Source organism: Lasioglossum baleicum, unplaced genomic scaffold (assembly GCF_051020765.1).
Source record: "Lasioglossum baleicum unplaced genomic scaffold, iyLasBale1 scaffold0075, whole genome shotgun sequence".
NCBI lineage: Eukaryota > Metazoa > Arthropoda > Insecta > Hymenoptera > Halictidae > Lasioglossum > Lasioglossum baleicum.
Window position 1 is genome coordinate 544,311 of NW_027469135.1, and position 21,209 is coordinate 565,519.

Here is a 21,209-nt window from a genome sequence, read left to right on the forward strand (position 1 = left end):
TACCGGAGTTAGTATGAGAATCGGGCTGGTTACCGGAGTTAGTATAAGGATCGGGCTGGTTACCGGAGTTAGTATAAGAATCGGGCTGGTTACCGGAGTTAGTAAGGTCGGGATGGTTACCGAATGCGTCGGGATGATACCCGGAATTAGAAAGGTCGGGATGGTTACCGAATACGTCGGGATGATACCCGGAATTAGAAAGGTCGGGATGGTTACCGAATACGTCGGGATGATACCCGGAATTGGATAGGTCGGGATGGTTACCGAATGCGTCGGGATGATACCCGGAATTAGAATGGTCGGGATGGTTACCGAATACGTCGGGATGATACCCGGAATTAGAAAGGTCGGGATGGTTACCGAATACGTCGGGATGGTTCCCGGAATTAGAAAGGTCGGGAGAGTACGACTCGATTTCTTCCATCTCCAATGGGGGCAATCGAAATGAAACTCTTTCCGACGAGGTGTTAAAACACCGGAGGCTCGCTTTGCCTTTACGATTGGTGACGACGCAGTCACCCAGGAATACATCCGGCGCTACATTAACACGGCGGATATATCCCTGTTTGGGTCCTTCGACGTCGACCGCTATGCACGCAACGGTACGAGGTTCGAGGACGAATTCTTCGGATTTCGGAGGAGTCTTTGTTCGGACTCGATCCTCACGCTCCACGACCCGACTTCCCGCAGTGTACTCCGATATCTCTCGAGTCTCCTTCGATTCCGGCCGGCTTTTCACGGCGTTTTTCTCTAGGGAGTACTCGATCGAATCCCGAGGAGGCATTGAAATAACCTCCGTCACCGGAGCTCTGCAAGGTCTGACCGCGGGTGCACGAGGATTTGAGGATGACACTCGAACGTTCCTTGCCGAATGTTCCTCACGCTTGGCGGCTAGAGTTTTAACGAGATCGTTGGTCATAGACGAAGGCATTGAAATAACCTCTGCTGCCAATTCATCGCGAGGCTCAGCCGTGGGCGCGCAAGGGTTCGAGAAGGGAACCCGAATGTTTCCTATCGTTATGTATTCATTCGCAAAGGAGATCTCGGCTCCTCTTCTGAAGAAGGGAGAACCGAGGATTCCGTCGATGTTAATTGGGAAGTTTTCTTCCAAGACATGAAATTCGATAGGGTTTTGACCCTGTAAGTGTATTTTAATTTGACCGAGAGTTGGAATGGATCCCTCGGTTATTCCTTGGACTTCTATAGTGTTTGTATGATCTATAGGTAGATTTGGTTCTAGACTTGACGCACGAATTAAATTGATCTCCGAACCCGTGTCTAGCAAAAATTCACACTTCTTTTGTAATTGAGGGGCGGAGATTTTTACGCGCGGAATTGGTGAGTCTGCAGCAAGATTTACTGCTGAGACGAATCGTCGGACTGGTCGTTCGTCCGGATAGTTGTTTGGGTGCGGGCTGTAGTTTGGGTTGAAGATGCGGCCTCCCGCCTTGGGTTGGCTTCGGTCGGGAGGCCGGACTCGTTTCCCGACCTCCTATTATTATTAAAAGCGCGCTTACGGCACTCGTGAATATCGTGCCCGGGGACTATGCAGTAGTTGCAAAATTTGTTAGAGCTTGAAGGGCGATCTGTGCGACCATCGCGGTACGTGTTTTGGTCGCGAGGATTATTTTCCCATCGCCGTTGCGGCGTCGGGGAGCGATAAGAGTCCCGGTTTAAGTTTCTCGAGGACTGCTGAGACGAGTCCGGTCTGTTATCGCGGCGTTCTTGAGTTCGCTCTGGAATGTCACGAGCGGACTCGTACGTGGAACGCTGGCGATACGGCCGGTTATCAGAGAAGCTGACTCGTTTTTCTTCGCGGATCAGTTCTCGTCGACGAGTCTGGTCTGACTCATACTGCCTGTAAGCAGAGATGGCTGCTTCGAAAACAGTGGCAGGATTTCGCGAAGGGCAATGAAGCACTTCGGCACGCAGCTGGGGAAGGAGACCTCGTAGAAAACAATCTACTACGAAGCGATCTAGTTCTTCGTAATCAAGGCCAATATCTGTGGCATCTTGAATCGCGGTTCGAAGGTCTTTAACGCGATTGATGAAGTCTAAGATGTGCTCGTTTGGAGCTTGGAGTACACTCGCGAGATCGCCACGGTACTGGTCCACGAATTTGTATGGGCCCAGTACTGTACGTAACTTTTCGCATAGTGCAGAAATTGTGGATATGTGCTCGCCTTCTATAGCGGCATAAGCACGATCGTGGAGTTTATTGCAGAGCAATTTCGTGAGGGCACGCTCTGCAGTGGCCGGTACGGTGTCACGCGCGCGTTTGCATGCACGTATGAATTGTAGGACGGAAGACGAAGTTCCGTCGAATCTAGGGACAAGCTCGGCGGCTTGTTTTAGAGCGAAATTGCCAGTAGGTTCATACTGTGGGATTTCGCGTGGCTCTGGCGGTGAAGGTTCCCGCATATTAGAGACGTTACTAGGGCCTGGTGTAGGCGATTGTTGACGTAGGGTTTGACTCGTGATTTGGATGTTGCGAAGCTCTTTTCGTATTTCGTCGAGCATATTCTTTTGGTTTTGTGCGTCTTCTTCATATTTGAGACGCAATTTGGCAATAAAATCAGTTTCCTCTTTGAGATATTGCTCTCTACGGGCGAGGTCTTGCGCATAAAGGAGTAACTCTTCCTCGGTCATTGGAGGAAGGTCTGCGTTAGGATCTGCTCGGAGATCCTTTTGAGATCGCGTGATTGGGCGAGACATTTTGAAAGATATAAATGGGATTTAAGAAATGTGAACTTCGTACTGACACGCGTCGGGGCTTGTTAATGCAAATATCGGCGACCACTTCGATGTCCTACCGACTGCGCCAAATTTGTCACGTCCGTCACTGTGTTTTTGTTACAGGTACCAGGAGAGAGAAAAGAGAACAGTGACAGACGGACGGTTGAGATATTATGATTAAAATGAGGAGTGGTCTTTCGTGCCGAGACAGCCGCGGGCTGTCATATGCACTAGGACAACCGATATTGCTATGGATGCAGTCAAGAAAAGAACGTCCGACGCGGTTACAAGAAGTGTCCCGACAAGAATCACGCGCGAGATAATGCAACGAGAACGGTGAGTTTACAGGATTCAGCAATTATACAAGTTATTATACGACTCACCGCAATGTTGTATTAACGCCTAATAATATTGTTGCAGCAGGAACTGGCGGTACTGACAGTAGGTGTCGTACATCGGATCTTCTATACAGATGTCCTCGAGGTGGGGAAGATCTGGCAAAGTTGCTGCTGCTCGGTTCGGGACGACGTTAGTGGCCTTGGATGCTGGCCGCAAGACGACACGTTGATGAGCTGGCAGAGGAACGTCACGGATGATTCGGCAACGGACCCTGGGAACGATGATCGTGTCTCGGCTGTCGTCGTCGTCGGCTATGTCGATCACCTCTGGACAATCGACCGGATGTAGAACTGGCGTCGGAGCTCGCGAGAGGTCCGCGTGGTTGACCTCTTTAGGAGGGTTGCAAGGGCAACCGTATACAGAAACGTAATCGGACGCGTCACACGGAATGTGCTCGGTGGTTCCCAGAAGTTCTGTCCACTCGGTAGTGGCAATGATTTGATCGAGCACCGCTTTATTTCTCAACGCGCGTCTCAATTTAGCAAGTTGATACTTGCGTCCCGCTCGACGTGGGCGTCGCATGGGTAAGGAATAGTAATGATGGAATATTAATAATATAATGAAAATGAACTTCCACTTGTTATTAACCTTTTTGGTAGTTAACTCGCTTCACGTCTATAGTGGCGGCTCAGCGTTTCCACTGCGCACTTTAGACCAATTCTAGACGTGGCACGAGAACTTCTCTATGACTCGCTTCAAATTCCTTATTGGCGGCTCAGCGTTTCCACTGCGCACTTTAGACCAAGTCCGGATATGTCACGAGTTTAATATATTCGATGCAAGAACTGAATTGGAAGATGGTGTTGAACTAACACAAGAATAACAAGATCGAAGCACTGGTATAACAACGATATATTAAATAAGAACTGGTAAGTACACTGGTATACAATATGTAAGTAGTATTATAATAGGAGTAGTAATTGGATTAATGAATAATGGATATTGTAATATGTTATAGGATTAATGTATGAGAATTAGGACTTGAGTTGAGTTGAGTTAGAGTTGGAATTGGAATTGGAATTAGGAGTGAAGGATCGACACACTTCACTTTCGCGGAGCTAGACTGAACACGTCTGCTCTTGAAGTCGGAAGAAGCCGGACTGGCGGCTGAGGCCAGGTAGGCACGTCTGTGCGAGTCGCTGGCTGAAGGCGGACTGATGCAAGCGTCCGCTCTGCCTTGCCTCCTTCGTTCGGAGTGGGGATAGCTGACGCTGCAGTCTCTTTGTTCTTCAGTCGTCGGAGTGGGAGAACCGCTGACGCAGCAGCGTCTTCGCTCCCGGGGACTGCACGTGCATTTCTGCTGACGCTGCAGTCTCGTGGCTGTCCTATTGCCCTCTACGAGCGTGGGACTGCTGATGCAGCAGTCTTTGGACTTCTCGACGTTTCTAGAAGCTTCTAGATGCTTCCAGAGTGATGCAATACGTTATTGCATTATGTGTCGTGGTGATGGGTTGAAACTGAGGTAAGGTGTTGATCGAGGTGAAGTTATGGTGATGGGTAGAGACGGAGATAAGGATTAGAACAATAGAATATATGAGATCTTAATATTATGTTCTTATGTCTAGGGGACGGTGTATGGATCTTATGTAGATCAGACCTTGTATACATAGTGTGTGTACAAGGCCAACGTCGTACATCGGACGACGTAACACACGCTACACGTTCTGCCTGACAGTTTTCCAATTAATATAGATGGTATCTTAGGCTCCCCCTTCTTCAGAGAGGGAGCAGAGATATCATTTGCGAAGGAATGCGTAGAGTATAAAAACCTACGTATTCCCTTTTCGAATCCTCGGGAATATTCCATCGAAAGCCGTACCGCCGCCTGCATAGCCGTCAACGTAAAGGGCCCAAGCGAAGGGTATGTGCGAAAAGTAGATGTAAAACCCGATGTGTTCTTAGGTGATTGTTTAGTCACCAACCGTAACGGAAAGGCATACCTGCGATGCTTTAACGCATCGTCCGAAGTGGCGTCCTTCTCCCTGCCTACGTTGGAGGTGGAAGAGATCGAGGTTCCCTTTTCGAATATTCAAGCCGAAGTCAATTCGGACTTATTCAATGCTCGTGCGTGCCGCTGTTACGTCGTCCGATGTACGACGTTGGCCTTGTACACACACTATGAATACAAGGTCTGATCTGCATAAGATCCACACACCGTCCCCTAGACATAAGAGCATAATGTTAAGATCTCATATATTCTATTGTTCTAATCCTTATCTCCGTCTCTACCCATCACCATAACTTCACCTTGATCAACACCTTACCTCAGTTTCAACCCATCACCACGACACATAATGCAATAAAGTATTGCATCACTCTGGAAGCATCTAGAAGCTTCTAGAAACGTCGAGAAGTCCAAGGACTGCTGCATCAGCAGTCCCACGCTCGTAGAGGGCAATAGGACAGCCACGAGACTGCAGCGTCAGCAGAAATGCACGTGCAGTCCCCGGGAGCGAAGACGCTGCTGCGTCAGCGGTTCTCCCACTCCGACGACTGAAGAACAAAGAGACTGCAGCGTCAGCTATCCCCACTCCGACCGAAGGAGGCAAGGCAGAACGGACGCTTGCAGCAGTCCGCCTCCGACCGGCGACTCGAGCAGTCGTGCCAACCTGGCCTCAGCCGCCAGTCCGGCTTCTTCCGACTTCAAGAGCAGACGTGTTCAGTCTAGCTCCGCGAAAGTGAAGTGTGTCGATCCTTCACTCCTAATTCCAATTCCAATTCCAATTCTAACTCAACTCAACTCAACTCATACATTATTCCTACAACATATTACTATATCCATTATTCATTAATCCAATTACTACTCCTATTATAATATTACTTACATATTGTATACCAGTGTACTTACCAGTTCTTATTTAATATATCGTTGTTATACCAGTGCTTCGATCTTGTTATTCTTGTGTTAGTTCAACACCATCTTCCAATTCAGTTCTTGCATCGAATACATTAAACTCGTGACATATCCGGACTTGGTCTAAAGTGCGCAGTGGAAACGCTGAGCCGCCAATAAGGAATTTGAAGCGAGTCATAGAGAAGTTCTCGTGCCACGTCTAGAATTGGTCTAAAGTGCGCAGTGGAAACGCTGAGCCGCCACTATAGACGTGAAGCGAGTTAACTACCAAAAAGGTTAATAACAAGTGGAAGTTCATTTTCATTATATTATTAATATTCCATCATTACTATTCCTTACCCATGCGACGCCCACGTCGAGCGGGACGCAAGTATCAACTTGCTAAATTGAGACGCGCGTTAAGAAATAAAGCGGTGCTCGAACAAATCATCGCCACTACCGAGTGGACAGAACTTCTGGGAACCACCGAGCACATTCCGTGTGACGCGTCCGATTACGTTTCTGTATACGGTTGCCCTTGCAACCCTCCTAAAGAGGTCAACCACGCGGACCTCTCGCGAGCTCCGACGCCAGTTCTGCATCCGGTCGATTGTCCAGAGGTGATCGACATAGCCGACGACGACGACAGCCGAGACACGATCATCGTTCCCAGGGTCCGTTGCCGAATCATCCGTGACGTTCCTCTGCCAGCTCATCAACGTGTCGTCTTGCGGCCAGCATCCAAGGCCACTAACGTCGTCCCGAACCGAGCAGCAGCAACTCTGCCAGATCTTCCCCACCTCGAGGACATCTGTATAGAAGATCCGATGTACGACACCTACTGTCAGTACCGCCAGTTCCTGCTGCAACAATATTATTAGGCGTTAATACAACATTGCGGTGAGTCGTATAATATCTTGTATAATTGTTGAATCCTGTAAACTCACCGTTCTCGTTGCATCATCTCGCGCGTGATTCTTGTCGGGACACTTCTTGTAACCGCGTCGGACGTTCTTTTCTTGACTGCATCCATAGCAATATCGGTTGTCCTAGTGCATATGACAGCCCGCGGCTGTCTCGGCACGAAAGACCACTCCTCATTTTAATCATAATATCTCAACCGTCCGTCTGTCACTGTTCTCTTTTCTCTCTCCTGGTACCTGTAACAAAAACACAGTGACGGACGTGACAAATTTGGCGCAGTCGGTAGGACATCGAAGTGGTCGCCGATATTTGCATTAATAAGCCCCGACGCGTGTCAGTACGAAATTCACATTTTAAATCTCATTTATATCCTCCAAAATGTCTCGCCCAATCACGCGATCTCAAAGGGATCTCCAAGCAGATCCTAACGCAGACCTTCCCCCAATGACCGAGGAAGAGCTACTCCTTTATGCGCAAGACCTCGCCCGTAGAGAGCAATATCTCAAAGAGGAAACAGATTTCATTGCCAAATTGCGTCTCAAATATGAAGAAGACGCACAAAACCAAAAGAATATGTGACGTCGGTCGCACCTCCGACGTTAGCTTTAAGACTACATGTAAAATTAGATACATAAGAGCGAGCGTTCCCCTTTAAAGATTCCAAAACTCCTAAAAATCCTTCATAACAATGAAACCTTAACACCACGTACATCTGATTGAAATCCATCAACATAACCTAAAATCCAAAATCTGTCAAAATCCTAAAATAGCCAAAAATGGCCCAAACTCGAAGATTAAAATATCATTGGACTCGTGAGCGAAAATCATGAAACTAACCTAAAAATTTGTAGGTTATGTTCTCAATTCGCGTTTGTTTAGACTTTACCAAAATTTCGATTTTTGGTAATTTTCAAAAGTACTTAGAATATTTTCAAACATATGATCGGTCGACAAATGATGTCAACTAATCATATGACATATAAAATTTACATCGAAACGCCTTGCAAAAGCAAGCGCTCGAAAATATTCTAAGTCCCAATTTATTTAAATAAATAAATAGGTGCGCCAATGGTTACCACTTAATTTTCGAGTCCTGCACCACTGGGAACGAAAACTGCTGACTCTAGTGCGGCGGCCATCGCGCTGTTTACGACGAAGACCGGCACAAAGAGGACACGGTCCCCTTTTGCGAAGTCAGCATTTTTCGGACGAACGTTGTTCGTCGACGAACGTTCGATTTTCCCCAGTCCTCTCCGGGGACCCGAGTGGGTCAGTCGAGTTTTCGTCAATCTTCCAAGTCCAGACTATTTAGACATAGTCTTTCCAAATCCAGATTGTTTAGACACAATCTTCCCAAATCCATACTGTTTAGACACAGTCCCTAATACCATTCAGTAATATCGTATTCTTATTCGTTTAATTCAAATATTACTTCGTTTATTCAATTAAACATTTTTATTGCGTCTCATATTTCGTACTTAGTACGTATTTCGATTTCGTTAATAATAAGCATCTTTACCGTTGTATTCTTTTACGTTTATAATATACTTTGTTTTACCAGAGTCAATCTAAATCCCAATTATTATTTCCTTGCTCCTAACTTCGTAGTTTGAAGTGACACGTTGTTAGTTAGAGATAGAGTTCTCACTGGAAAGTTCGCGAATAGTATTCCTAATTCAATTTCATGTTTCAACGTGTTCGCGTACGTGCGTGATAGTGATAGACTTGCTCGCATAGCAAGCTCCGCAGCATCCACGTCCGTTTTCTCGAATCAAAATATCGTCAACCACGCGGACGATATTCGCGAGATAAATTCACGGGATCGTACAGCGTCCACGTCCGTTTTCGCTAGTTAAAATATCGTCAATCACGCGGACGATATTCGTGAGTTAGATTCACGGTATCGTACAGCGTCCACGCCCGTTTCCTCAACGAGCGCATCCGTCTACAATACCGTAGCAGCCGGCTGTCAATCATTGGAGGTCGTTCCTGTCAAATATTGACGTGACAGAGTTTGGCGCAGTCGTCAATCCTTGAAGGTCGTTTCCAGCCATTTGGATCAACGCCTGTCGAGCAGAGGGGACCGAATTCAAGGTCATCAGCGCAACCGTAGCCGTTCATCCGTTGCGAATTCATTTCTCGTGTCAATCGACAAACAAGCGAAGCGTAAAAGTAAGTGGAACATATTATCGCGTATGTTTCAGGGTCGCGTGCATCTTTCATCTGTGTAAGACTGCATGCAGGTGTCGGCATCGGGTCCTAGTCTGTTGATAAAAAGACCAACACTTTTATTAAATGTCAGTCAGTGGAAGAGTAGAGTAGCCGGGCCGCGGTATTCTCTTCTCTTGCTCTTATAGCCCCGCCAGGACGTGACAAATTTGGCGCAGTCGGTAGGACACTCGTTGGTCACCGATGTTAGAGACACCGTCAACACTTTTGTAGGATACGTCATGTGTCCTACCTCTGCCAAAATTTGTTGTGACAAATTTGGCGCAGTCGGTAGGACAGTCGTTGGTCACCGATGTTAGAAGCACGGCATCGAGGAATAAAAATAGAATCAGTGTTAGCACGCGAACCCCTGCGCGTTCAACCATTGTTTGACAATTTAACGCAGTAGACTTAGAGTCCGTGAAAGCATAGTGTCAGTTAAAAGTGCGACGGGCAGTGAAGGAAATGCCCTTTCGCCCACGTTACATACTCAAATTATTTTTCGCGATGTTCGTACTCAGTACAAATTCATCGAGAGTTTTAGTGAACGTTAAAGTGCGACGGGCGGTTTAGAAAACGCCCCTTCGCCCACGTTATATAGTCGGATTATTTTTCGCGAATTTCATACTTAGAAATTTTCAAGCGACGCAATCATGGAAACGCGTAGCGAGGCTAGAAAGAAGGTTCCTCCTACGGAAGAGGAATTAATTGAATTCCAGAAAGATTTAGCTCGTAGAGAAGCAGCTCTCATTAATCAAACCGCCGCGTTGACTCAACTCAAATTGCAATACGAAACAGAAACGCGTGAGCAGAGAGAAACGTACGAGGATATACGCCGCGAGATAGCAGAAATCCGATCGGCCAGAGATTCTCAATCAATTCCAGCTAGCCCAGTCGTTGCGCCCCGCGAACCCATAATGCACGATTCTTCGAATTTCACCGTTAAACAAGCGGTTGAACTTGTGCCTACCTTTGACGGCACCTCCATAACCGTGCTACAATTCGTTCGCGCGTGCAAGCGAGCCTTGGAAGCTGTTCCAGCCACAGCTGAGCGTACCCTCACTAGATTAGTATGCAATAAGCTTAGAGGACAGGCATACGCCGCGATTGAAGACGTAAATATTAACACAATCTCTGAATTGTGCAATCGCCTGAAAGATGTACTAGGCCCATATAAATTCATCGATCAGTATCGCGGAGAATTAGCTTCGATACACCAGGAACAGTCCGAGCACGTGTTGAATTATATTACGCGAGTAAAGGACCTTAGAACGGCGATCATAGATTCAGGCCGCGGGGTCCCCAATCTAGACGAGATTGATAAATTCACAATTGATTGTTTCATGCGTGGTCTTATCCCAGCGCTTCGAGCCGAGGTCAGGCTCTGCGCGTCACTCGAATTACAGAAAATATTCGACGAAGCAGTAACCGCGTACAAACAGTACGAGCTTGACCGTGTTCGTTATCGTGACGACGGACGCCGCGTTGCATTCTCCGACTCTCGTAATCGCACACCAGAGCGATCAAGCAACTCTTATTATGATAGGAATGCGCCTGAGCAGCGCAACAGATCTTCGGAAAGGAAAGATCAACGACCTTCCTTTTCACCTCGTGAATCCTGGCGAGACAGGAAACCCGATAACAGAGACGCGTATCGCTCTCCTCCTCCGCGACGTCACGAACCGTCGCAATCAAATCAGCGCGAAACGTATAAACGCGAAGATCGCGCTTCCCAGTCCCCAGGTCGCGATCGCTTTCCTACGGAGAATCAAAAGTATTGTAAATATTGTAAGCGCACGGGACATGACATACACGAATGTCGCCGCCGCGAATATTACAATAAAAATGAGTCGGGAAACGAATCAAGCCTCCCGACAAACGCGACCAAAGGACGGGAGGCATCCCAAGAGAATCGCCAAAAGGCAACACAGCTGGCCGTCATCAGCGACGACCAGCAGTAGATGAAATTCGAGTAGATAGGAGAGATAACCCGGACGGTCAGCAGAATGAACGACCATCCGCGAAATTAGTCTCGGCAATAAATCTCGCGCCGGACTCCCCTATCCCTCGAATAAAAGCAAAATCGTCACTCTTCTCAAAAGAGTGTGAGTTCCTCTTGGACACCGGGTCCGAGGTCAACTTAATCCGAGCGTCTGGTATCAAATCTGACGTTCATCTAAAAACTGACAGCGTCATACACGTCCATGGCGTGACAGAAGGAGAAATTGCGACCCTCGGTTATATCAATGCGGAGCTAGCAAATTCCATTAAAGTCACGCTACACGTTCTGCCTGACAGTTTTCCAATTAATATAGATGGTATCTTAGGCTCCCCCTTCTTCAGAGAGGGAGCAGAGATATCATTTGCGAAGGAATGCGTAGAGTATAAAAACCTACGTATCCCCTTTTCGAATCCTCGGGAATATTCCATCGAAAGCCGTACCGCCGCCTGCATAGCCGTCAACGTAAAGGGCCCAAGCGAAGGGTATGTGCGAAAAGTAGATGTAAAACCCGATGTGTTCTTAGGTGATTGTTTAGTCACCAACCGTAACGGAAAGGCATACCTGCGATGCTTTAACGCATCGTCCGAAGTGGCGTCCTTCTCCCTGCCTACGTTGGAGGTGGAAGAGATCGAGGTTCCCTTTTCGAATATTCAAGCCGAAGTCAATTCGGACTTATTCAATGCTCGTGCGTGCCGCGCGCACGAGACGATCGTTAACGATCAACTCGCGTCTTCTATTAATTCCGGTAACCATTCCGACGATTCCGGTAGCCATCCCGATTCTTTAAATAATTCCGGTAACCATCCCGACGATTCCGGTAGCCATCCCGATTCTTTAAATAATTCCGGTAACCATCCCGACGATTCCGGTAGCCATCCCGATTTCCTAAGCAATTCCGGTAACCATCCCGATCACTCATACTCGAAACCCCTTATGAAAGGCTTCGAATTCATACCCAAAAGGGTCCATTCCATTACCAAGTCCCGTAATGCTCGCGTTAATGAGCTTATGGAAACTATTCCCATGGATCACCTCGATCACGACGAGATAGACCATGTCAAATCTTTATTGGAGGAGAATAATGATCTCTTCCACCTTCAAGGGGATCGTCTGGGGAAAACTAACGCTGTAACACATAAAATCCCCACGACGGACGACATCCCCGTACATACCAAACAATACCGGTATCCGCCGATTCACAAAGAGGAGATCGACAAACAAATGTGTGAACTCTTACAAAATGATATAGTCGCACCCTCTAGTTCACCGTATAACTCCCCTTTGTGGATCGTACCGAAGAAAGCGGATGCCGAAGGAAATAAGAAATGGAGAATGGTAATTGACTATCGCGCTTTAAACGAGAAGTCAATAGCAGACGCTTATCCACTGCCCAGCATAAACGAGATCTTAGATCAGCTGGGTAGTGCCAAATATTTTAGCGTATTTGATCTGGCAAGCGGGTTTCACCAAATAGGCATGGAAAAGGAGGACGCCGCAAAAACCGCCTTCTCAACTCCGTTCGGACACTACCAGTATAATAGAATGCCGTTCGGATTGCGTAATGCGCCGGCTACGTTCCAGCGACTAATGGATACGATCCTAACCGGTCTCCAGGGTAACGAACTCTTCGTTTATCTCGACGATATAGTCATATACGCGCGTTCCCTAGAAGAACACAAAGCGAAATTTGATAAATTGGCTCGCCGATTGAGAGCCGCCAATTTGAAATTACAACCGTCTAAATGCGGGTTTTTGCACAGAGAGGTAGCTTACCTAGGACACCAGATTAGCGAGGATGGCGTACGGCCATGCCCTAAAAAAATTAACGCGGTCCAAAATTATCCTCGACCGAAAAACGCAAAGAACGTCCGCGAATTTTTAGGTCTAGCGGGCTATTACCGCAGATTCATAGATAGATTCGCTCATATTTCCAAACCCCTCACCCAACTCCTTACCAAGGACACGAAATTCGTGTGGGGGTCAAAGCAGGAGGAAGCCTTCGAGACTTTACGACAGGCATTGTGTACGGAGCCTGTCCTCCAGTACCCAGATTTTGGGAAACCATTCAACGTAACTTGCGACGCCTCAGGGTACGCGATCGGCGCTGTCCTAAGCCAAGGCGACGTGGGAAAGGATCGCCCTATCGCGTACGCGTCACGTATCCTTCACGGCGCTGAACTAAACTACTCCACAATAGAAAAGGAGTGTTTAGCCATAATATTCGCCGTCCAATATTTCCGCCCGTACATTTACGGCAGGAAATTCTTACTCATCACCGATCACAGACCGCTGGTGTGGATGACATCCGTAAAGGATCCCACATCCCGGCTCCTCCGGTGGAGATTAAAATTGGCAGAGTTCGAATACCAGGTTATCTACAAACCTGGCAGAGCCAACTCTAATGCGGATGCCCTATCCCGGAATCCGGTGGCATTGCCCATCTCATGGACCGATTCAGAGGAAACGACTCCGCCTAGGACGCCATTGTCAAGCCCGGGGACTCCTCTTTTCGACGCACGCCGCAGGAAGAAAGATAGAGACGATTCAATTCTCATGCCCCCACCGAAGTCAATGCCCCCAAAAAGGAGATGATCATCGGCAGCCTCGTCACCGGGACCATCGATGGGTACGCCATCGCATTCTGATGACCCCCGCGCAGCATCCCCGCCTCTTATTTCAATCGCCGATCAAGGATTACTACGGGATCTGGGAGTCGAAGAAACTCTTTCCTTTTCTCCTATATTTCCGCCTTCCTTGACCGGACCAGATGTCTTCGATGAGCGAGAAGAGAGTATTCCCTCAGAAGAAGAAGAAGAAGAAGAAGAAGAAGAAGAAGAAGAAGAAAGCAATCCTACACCACGTAGAAGAAGAATAATTCATACAAGGGACCGATTAATAATGAGAAGGGACAATTTAGTTTGCTTCATAACGATGGACGGACGGCCCATCGATCTCGGGGCCGTAGATCTCTATAGACAAGGCAAACTGGCCAAATCCCAAGACTTACTCCTACATAGAGCTAGGGTAACAGATCACGGTAAATACAAGTTAATCCAGATACCGATTAAACAATCGCCGCTTCATGAGGTATCTGCAGACGACCTCAAAGAATGTCTTAGAACGTTGATCGACGTTGTCAACGAGCTCGCGTTGGAATCCTTTTCAATCTCTAAAACATTCCTCGACCATTTGTCGAGAGAATACGTGATCAATCTACTCACAGAAACATTCGAGGACACACCAGTCCAAATATTTCTCTGTTCGAACGAGGTCCAAATCCCCGCTGAGGATAGAAGGATGGAGATCATCACGGAGAACCATGTATCAGCGTATGCCGGCCATAAAGGCATAACCAAGACATACAAAAGGATAAGAGAAAAATACTGGTGGAACAGCCTCAAAAAGGACGTAACCAACTACGTTAACAATTGCCTGAGTTGCCAGCGTAACAAGTTAACAAGAGTAAAAACTCGCCTACCAATGAAGTTAACGGATACGCCCGGCAGGGCGTTTGATAAGGTCTCGCTAGACATCGTGGGACCATTACCCACTACCGAAGATGGCAACACGTATGTAATGACGATGCAAGACCTTCTTACAAAATACTCCGTCGCAGTGCCACTCAAATCTACCGACTCCGTCAGTACAGCAAACGCCTTCATCGACCACCTGATATGTCGCTTTGGAACGCCTAAGGCAATATTAACGGATCAAGGGACTAACTTCACAAGCTCCCTTATGAAGGCTATCGCAAAAAGATTCAGGATTACACGCCTCCAAACCACTGCTTTCCATCCACAAAGCAACGGATCCATTGAGAGATCGCATCATGTACTGACGGAATATTTGAAGCAGTACGTCAACAAAAATAACTGGGATAAGTGGATAAACTTGGCAATGTTTAGCTACAATACCAGCGTACACGAGGGAACAGACTTCACCCCACACGAGTTGGTATTCGGTTCCCTGGCCCGTGTTCCTTCCTCTGATTCCCATCTCTACGCAGTAGAGAACGAGTCCTACGCAGGTTACCTCTTTGACCTACAAAGAAAGATAAGCGAGACACAATCCCGCGCGCGCGATAATTTAGTAGCGGCAAAGCAGAAATCAAAGACTTATTATGATAGGAAGATTAACCCCGTGCAGTTCACGGTAGGCGAACAGGTATACTTGTTAAAAGAACCTCGTAAAGGAAAATTCGACGCGCAATATACTGGACCGCATGAGATAATAGAAATGCTTGATACGAACAATGTCAAATTACGAATAGGAAACCATTTCAAAATTGTCCATGCAAATAAGATTAAACGTCTTCCAGGTAGCCCGAGACAGGACACGCGTCAGCGAAATATTGTAACTGCAAACTTAATCTCTGATCCTTCTAAGAAAGACGATAGCGAGCCAAGGGTCCAACCAGAGGAGTCAGCTTACGAGACTCTTCACTCCTCATCCGATCAAGCTCCGAGTCACATTGCGGATCCCATAGCTATCCACGACAGAAAGATGTGCGGACCGATGGGAGGAAGACGGCCGACCGTGCTGAAAGCTCACCGATACATGAGACGATACAACAACACTATCTGTTACAATGGGATAGTTCGAGTGGCTTGTAACGGCAAGTTGCTGTGCCGCAACTGCAGCCAATACACCCGAATTGTTAGAGTGGAACGATGGGAGCATCAGCGGATGTATAACATCCCAAATAGATGCGAGTATTGCGGAATAAGGCTATGCACCGAAACACCAGTATTGGAGTGCATCCCTTGCGGACAGATTCTATCGACAAGATGGATCGCACAACGGGACGACCCTGACTGGATATCCGATAGTTCCAGCGATGACACCGATTCAGACAATGGTGACATTTAAGCGGAAGCCAGTGATAGTGCCAGTGTCGGAGAATTCCGAACCCGTCCTCCCTTGACGAAACGAACGTTAATTTGCGATTCCCTTGACCCAGCGTCGCGAGACAGGGATGACATTTCAGTGCATCCTGTCTACCGCCACCCAGAGGCAGAGATTCCACTGCGTGAAATCTCTTCTCTAAGGGGGGAGGTGTGACGTCGGTCGCACCTCCGACGTTAGCTTTAAGACTACATGTAAAATTAGATACATAAGAGCGAGCGTTCCCCTTTAAAGATTCCAAAACTCCTAAAAATCCTTCATAACAATGAAACCTTAACACCACGTACATCTGATTGAAATCCATCAACATAACCTAAAATCCAAAATCTGTCAAAATCCTAAAATAGCCAAAAATGGCCCAAACTCGAAGATTAAAATATCATTGGACTCGTGAGCGAAAATCATGAAACTAACCTAAAAATTTGTAGGTTATGTTCTCAATTCGCGTTTGTTTAGACTTTACCAAAATTTCGATTTTTGGTAATTTTCAAAAGTACTTAGAATATTTTCAAACATATGATCGGTCGACAAATGATGTCAACTAATCATATGACATATAAAATTTACATCGAAACGCCTTGCAAAAGCAAGCGCTCGAAAATATTCTAAGTCCCAATTTATTTAAATAAATAAATAGGTGCGCCAATGGTTACCACTTAATTTTCGAGTCCTGCACCACTGGGAACGAAAACTGCTGACTCTAGTGCGGCGGCCATCGCGCTGTTTACGACGAAGACCGGCACAAAGAGGACACGGTCCCCTTTTGCGAAGTCAGCATTTTTCGGACGAACGTTGTTCGTCGACGAACGTTCGATTTTCCCCAGTCCTCTCCGGGGACCCGAGTGGGTCAGTCGAGTTTTCGTCAATCTTCCAAGTCCAGACTATTTAGACATAGTCTTTCCAAATCCAGATTGTTTAGACACAATCTTCCCAAATCCATACTGTTTAGACACAGTCCCTAATACCATTCAGTAATATCGTATTCTTATTCGTTTAATTCAAATATTACTTCGTTTATTCAATTAAACATTTTTATTGCGTCTCATATTTCGTACTTAGTACGTATTTCGATTTCGTTAATAATAAGCATCTTTACCGTTGTATTCTTTTACGTTTATAATATACTTTGTTTTACCAGAGTCAATCTAAATCCCAATTATTATTTCCTTGCTCCTAACTTCGTAGTTTGAAGTGACACGTTGTTAGTTAGAGATAGAGTTCTCACTGGAAAGTTCGCGAATAGTATTCCTAATTCAATTTCATGTTTCAACGTGTTCGCGTACGTGCGTGATAGTGATAGACTTGCTCGCATAGCAAGCTCCGCAGCATCCACGTCCGTTTTCTCGAATCAAAATATCGTCAACCACGCGGACGATATTCGCGAGATAAATTCACGGGATCGTACAGCGTCCACGTCCGTTTTCGCTAGTTAAAATATCGTCAATCACGCGGACGATATTCGTGAGTTAGATTCACGGTATCGTACAGCGTCCACGCCCGTTTCCTCAACGAGCGCATCCGTCTACAATACCGTAGCAGCCGGCTGTCAATCATTGGAGGTCGTTCCTGTCAAATATTGACGTGACAGAGTTTGGCGCAGTCGTCAATCCTTGAAGGTCGTTTCCAGCCATTTGGATCAACGCCTGTCGAGCAGAGGGGACCGAATTCAAGGTCATCAGCGCAACCGTAGCCGTTCATCCGTTGCGAATTCATTTCTCGTGTCAATCGACAAACAAGCGAAGCGTAAAAGTAAGTGGAACATATTATCGCGTATGTTTCAGGGTCGCGTGCATCTTTCATCTGTGTAAGACTGCATGCAGGTGTCGGCATCGGGTCCTAGTCTGTTGATAAAAAGACCAACACTTTTATTAAATGTCAGTCAGTGGAAGAGTAGAGTAGCCGGGCCGCGGTATTCTCTTCTCTTGCTCTTATAGCCCCGCCAGGACGTGACAATGCTCGACGAAATACGAAAAGAGCTTCGCAACATCCAAATCACGAGTCAAACCCTACGTCAACAATCGCCTACACCAGGCCCTAGTAACGTCTCTAATATGCGGGAACCTTCACCGCCAGAGCCACGCGAAATCCCACAGTATGAACCTACTGGTAATTTCGCTCTAAAACAAGCCGCCGAGCTTGTCCCTAGATTCGACGGAACTTCGTCTTCCGTCCTACAATTCATACGTGCATGCAAACGCGCGCGTGACACCGTACCGGCCACTGCAGAGCGTGCCCTCACAAAATTGCTCTGCAATAAACTCCACGATCGTGCTTATGCCGCTATAGAAGGCCAGCACATATTCACAATTTCTGCACTATGCGAGAAATTACGAACAGTACTGGGCCCATACAAATTCGTTGACCAGTACCGTGGCGATCTCGCGAGTGTACTCCAAGCTCCAAACGAGCACATCCTAGACTTCATCAATCGCGTCAAAGACCTTCGAACCGCGATTCAAGATGCCACAGATATTGGCCTTGATTATGAAGAACTAGATCGCTTCGTAGTAGATTGTTTTCTACGAGGTCTCCTTCCCCAGCTGCGTGCCGAAGTGCTTCATTGCCCTTCGCGAAATCCTGCCACTGTTTTCGAAGCAGCCATCTCTGCTTACAGGCAGTATGAGTCAGACCAGACTCGTCGACGAGAACTGATCCGCGAAGAAAAACGAGTCAGCTTCTCTGATAACCGGCCGTATCGCCCGCGTTCCACGTACGAGTCCCCTCGTGACATTCCAGAACGAACTCAAGAACGCCGCGATAACAGACCGGACTCGTCTCAGCAGTCCTCAAGAAACTCAAACCGGGACTCTTATCGCTCCCCGACGCCGCAACGGCGATGGGAAAATAATCCTCGCGACCAAAACACATACCGTGATGGTCGCACAGATCGCCCCTCAAGCCCTAACAAATTTTGCAACTACTGCAAAGTCCCCGGGCACGATATTGTCACGTCCTGGCGGGGCTATAAGAGCAAGAGAAGAGAATACCGCGGCCCGGCTACTCTACTCTTCCACTGACTGACATTTAATAAAAGTGTTGGTCTTTTTATCAACAGACTAGGACCCGATGCCGACACCTGCATGCAGTCTTACACAGATGAAAGATGCACGCGACCCTGAAACATACGCGATAATATGTTCCACTTACTTTTACGCTTCGCTTGTTTGTCGATTGACACGAGAAATGAATTCGCAACGGATGAACGGCTACGGTTGCGCTGATGACCTTGAATTCGGTCCCCTCTGCTCGACAGGCGTTGATCCAAATGGCTGGAAACGACCTTCAAGGATTGACGACTGCGCCAAACTCTGTCACGTCAATATTTGACAGGAACGACCTCCAATGATTGACAGCTGGCTGCTACGGTATTGTAGACGGATGCGCTCGTTGAGGAAACGGGCGTGGACGCTGTACGATACCGTGAATTTATCTCGCGAATATCGTCCGCGTGGTTGACGATATTTTGATTCGAGAAAACGGACGTGGATGCTGCGGAGCTTGCTATGCGAGCAAGTCTATCACTATCACGCACGTACGCGAACACGTTGAAACATGAAATTGAATTAGGAATACTATTCGCGAACTTTCCAGTGAGAACTCTATCTCTAACTAACAACGTGTCACTTCAAACTACGAAGTTAGGAGCAAGGAAATAATAATTGGGATTTAGATTGACTCTGGTAAAACAAAGTATATTATAAACGTAAAAGAATACAACGGTAAAGATGCTTATTATTAACGAAATCGAAATACGTACTAAGTACGAAATATGAGACGCAATAAAAATGTTTAATTGAATAAACGAAGTAATATTTGAATTAAACGAATAAGAATACGATATTACTGAATGGTATTAGGGACTGTGTCTAAACAGTATGGATTTGGGAAGATTGTGTCTAAACAATCTGGATTTGGAAAGACTATGTCTAAATAGTCTGGACTTGGAAGATTGACGAAAACTCGACTGACCCACTCGGGTCCCCGGAGAGGACTGGGGAAAATCGAACGTTCGTCGACGAACAACGTTCGTCCGAAAAATGCTGACTTCGCAAAAGGGGACCGTGTCCTCTTTGTGCCGGTCTTCGTCGTAAACAGCGCGATGGCCGCCGCACTAGAGTCAGCAGTTTTCGTTCCCAGTGGTGCAGGACTCGAAAATTAAGTGGTAACCATTGGCGTACCTATTTATTTATTTAAATAAATTGGGACTTAGAATATTTTCGAGCGCTTGCTTTTGCAAGGCGTTTCGATGTAAATTTTATATGTCATATGATTAGTTGACATCATTTGTCGACCGATCATATGTTTGAAAATATTCTAAGTACTTTTGAAAATTACCAAAAATCGAAATTTTGGTAAAGTCTAAACAAACGCGAATTGAGAACATAACCTACAAATTTTTAGGTTAGTTTCATGATTTTCGCTCACGAGTCCAATGATATTTTAATCTTCGAGTTTGGGCCATTTTTGGCTATTTTAGGATTTTGACAGATTTTGGATTTTAGGTTATGTTGATGGATTTCAATCAGATGTACGTGGTGTTAAGGTTTCATTGTTATGAAGGATTTTTAGGAGTTTTGGAATCTTTAAAGGGGAACGCTCGCTCTTATGTATCTAATTTTACATGTAGTCTTAAAGCTAACGTCGGAGGTGCGACCGACGTCACAATATTCACGAGTGCCGTAAGCGCGCTTTTAATAATAATAGGAGGTCGGGAAACGAGTCCGGCCTCCCGACCGAAGCCAACCCCAGGCGGGAGGCCGCATCTTCAACTCAAACTACAGCCCGCACCCAAACAGCTATCCGGACGAACGACCAGTCCGACGATTCGTCTCAGCAGTAAATCTTGCTGCAGACTCACCAATTCCGCGCGTAAAACTCTCCGCCCCTCAATTACAAAAGAAGTGTGAATTTTTGTTAGACACGGGTTCGGAGATCAATTTAATTCGTGCGTCAAGTCTAGAACCAAATCTACCTATAGATTATACGAACACTATAGAAGTCCAAGGAATAACCGAGGGATCCATTCCAACTCTCGGTCAAATTAAAATACACTTACAGGGTCAAAACCCTATCGAATTTCATGTCTTGGAAGAAAACTTCCCAATTAACATCGACGGAATCCTCGGTTCTCCCTTCTTCAGAACAGGAGCCGAGATCTCCTTTGCGAATGAATACATTACGATAGGAAACATTCGGGTTCCC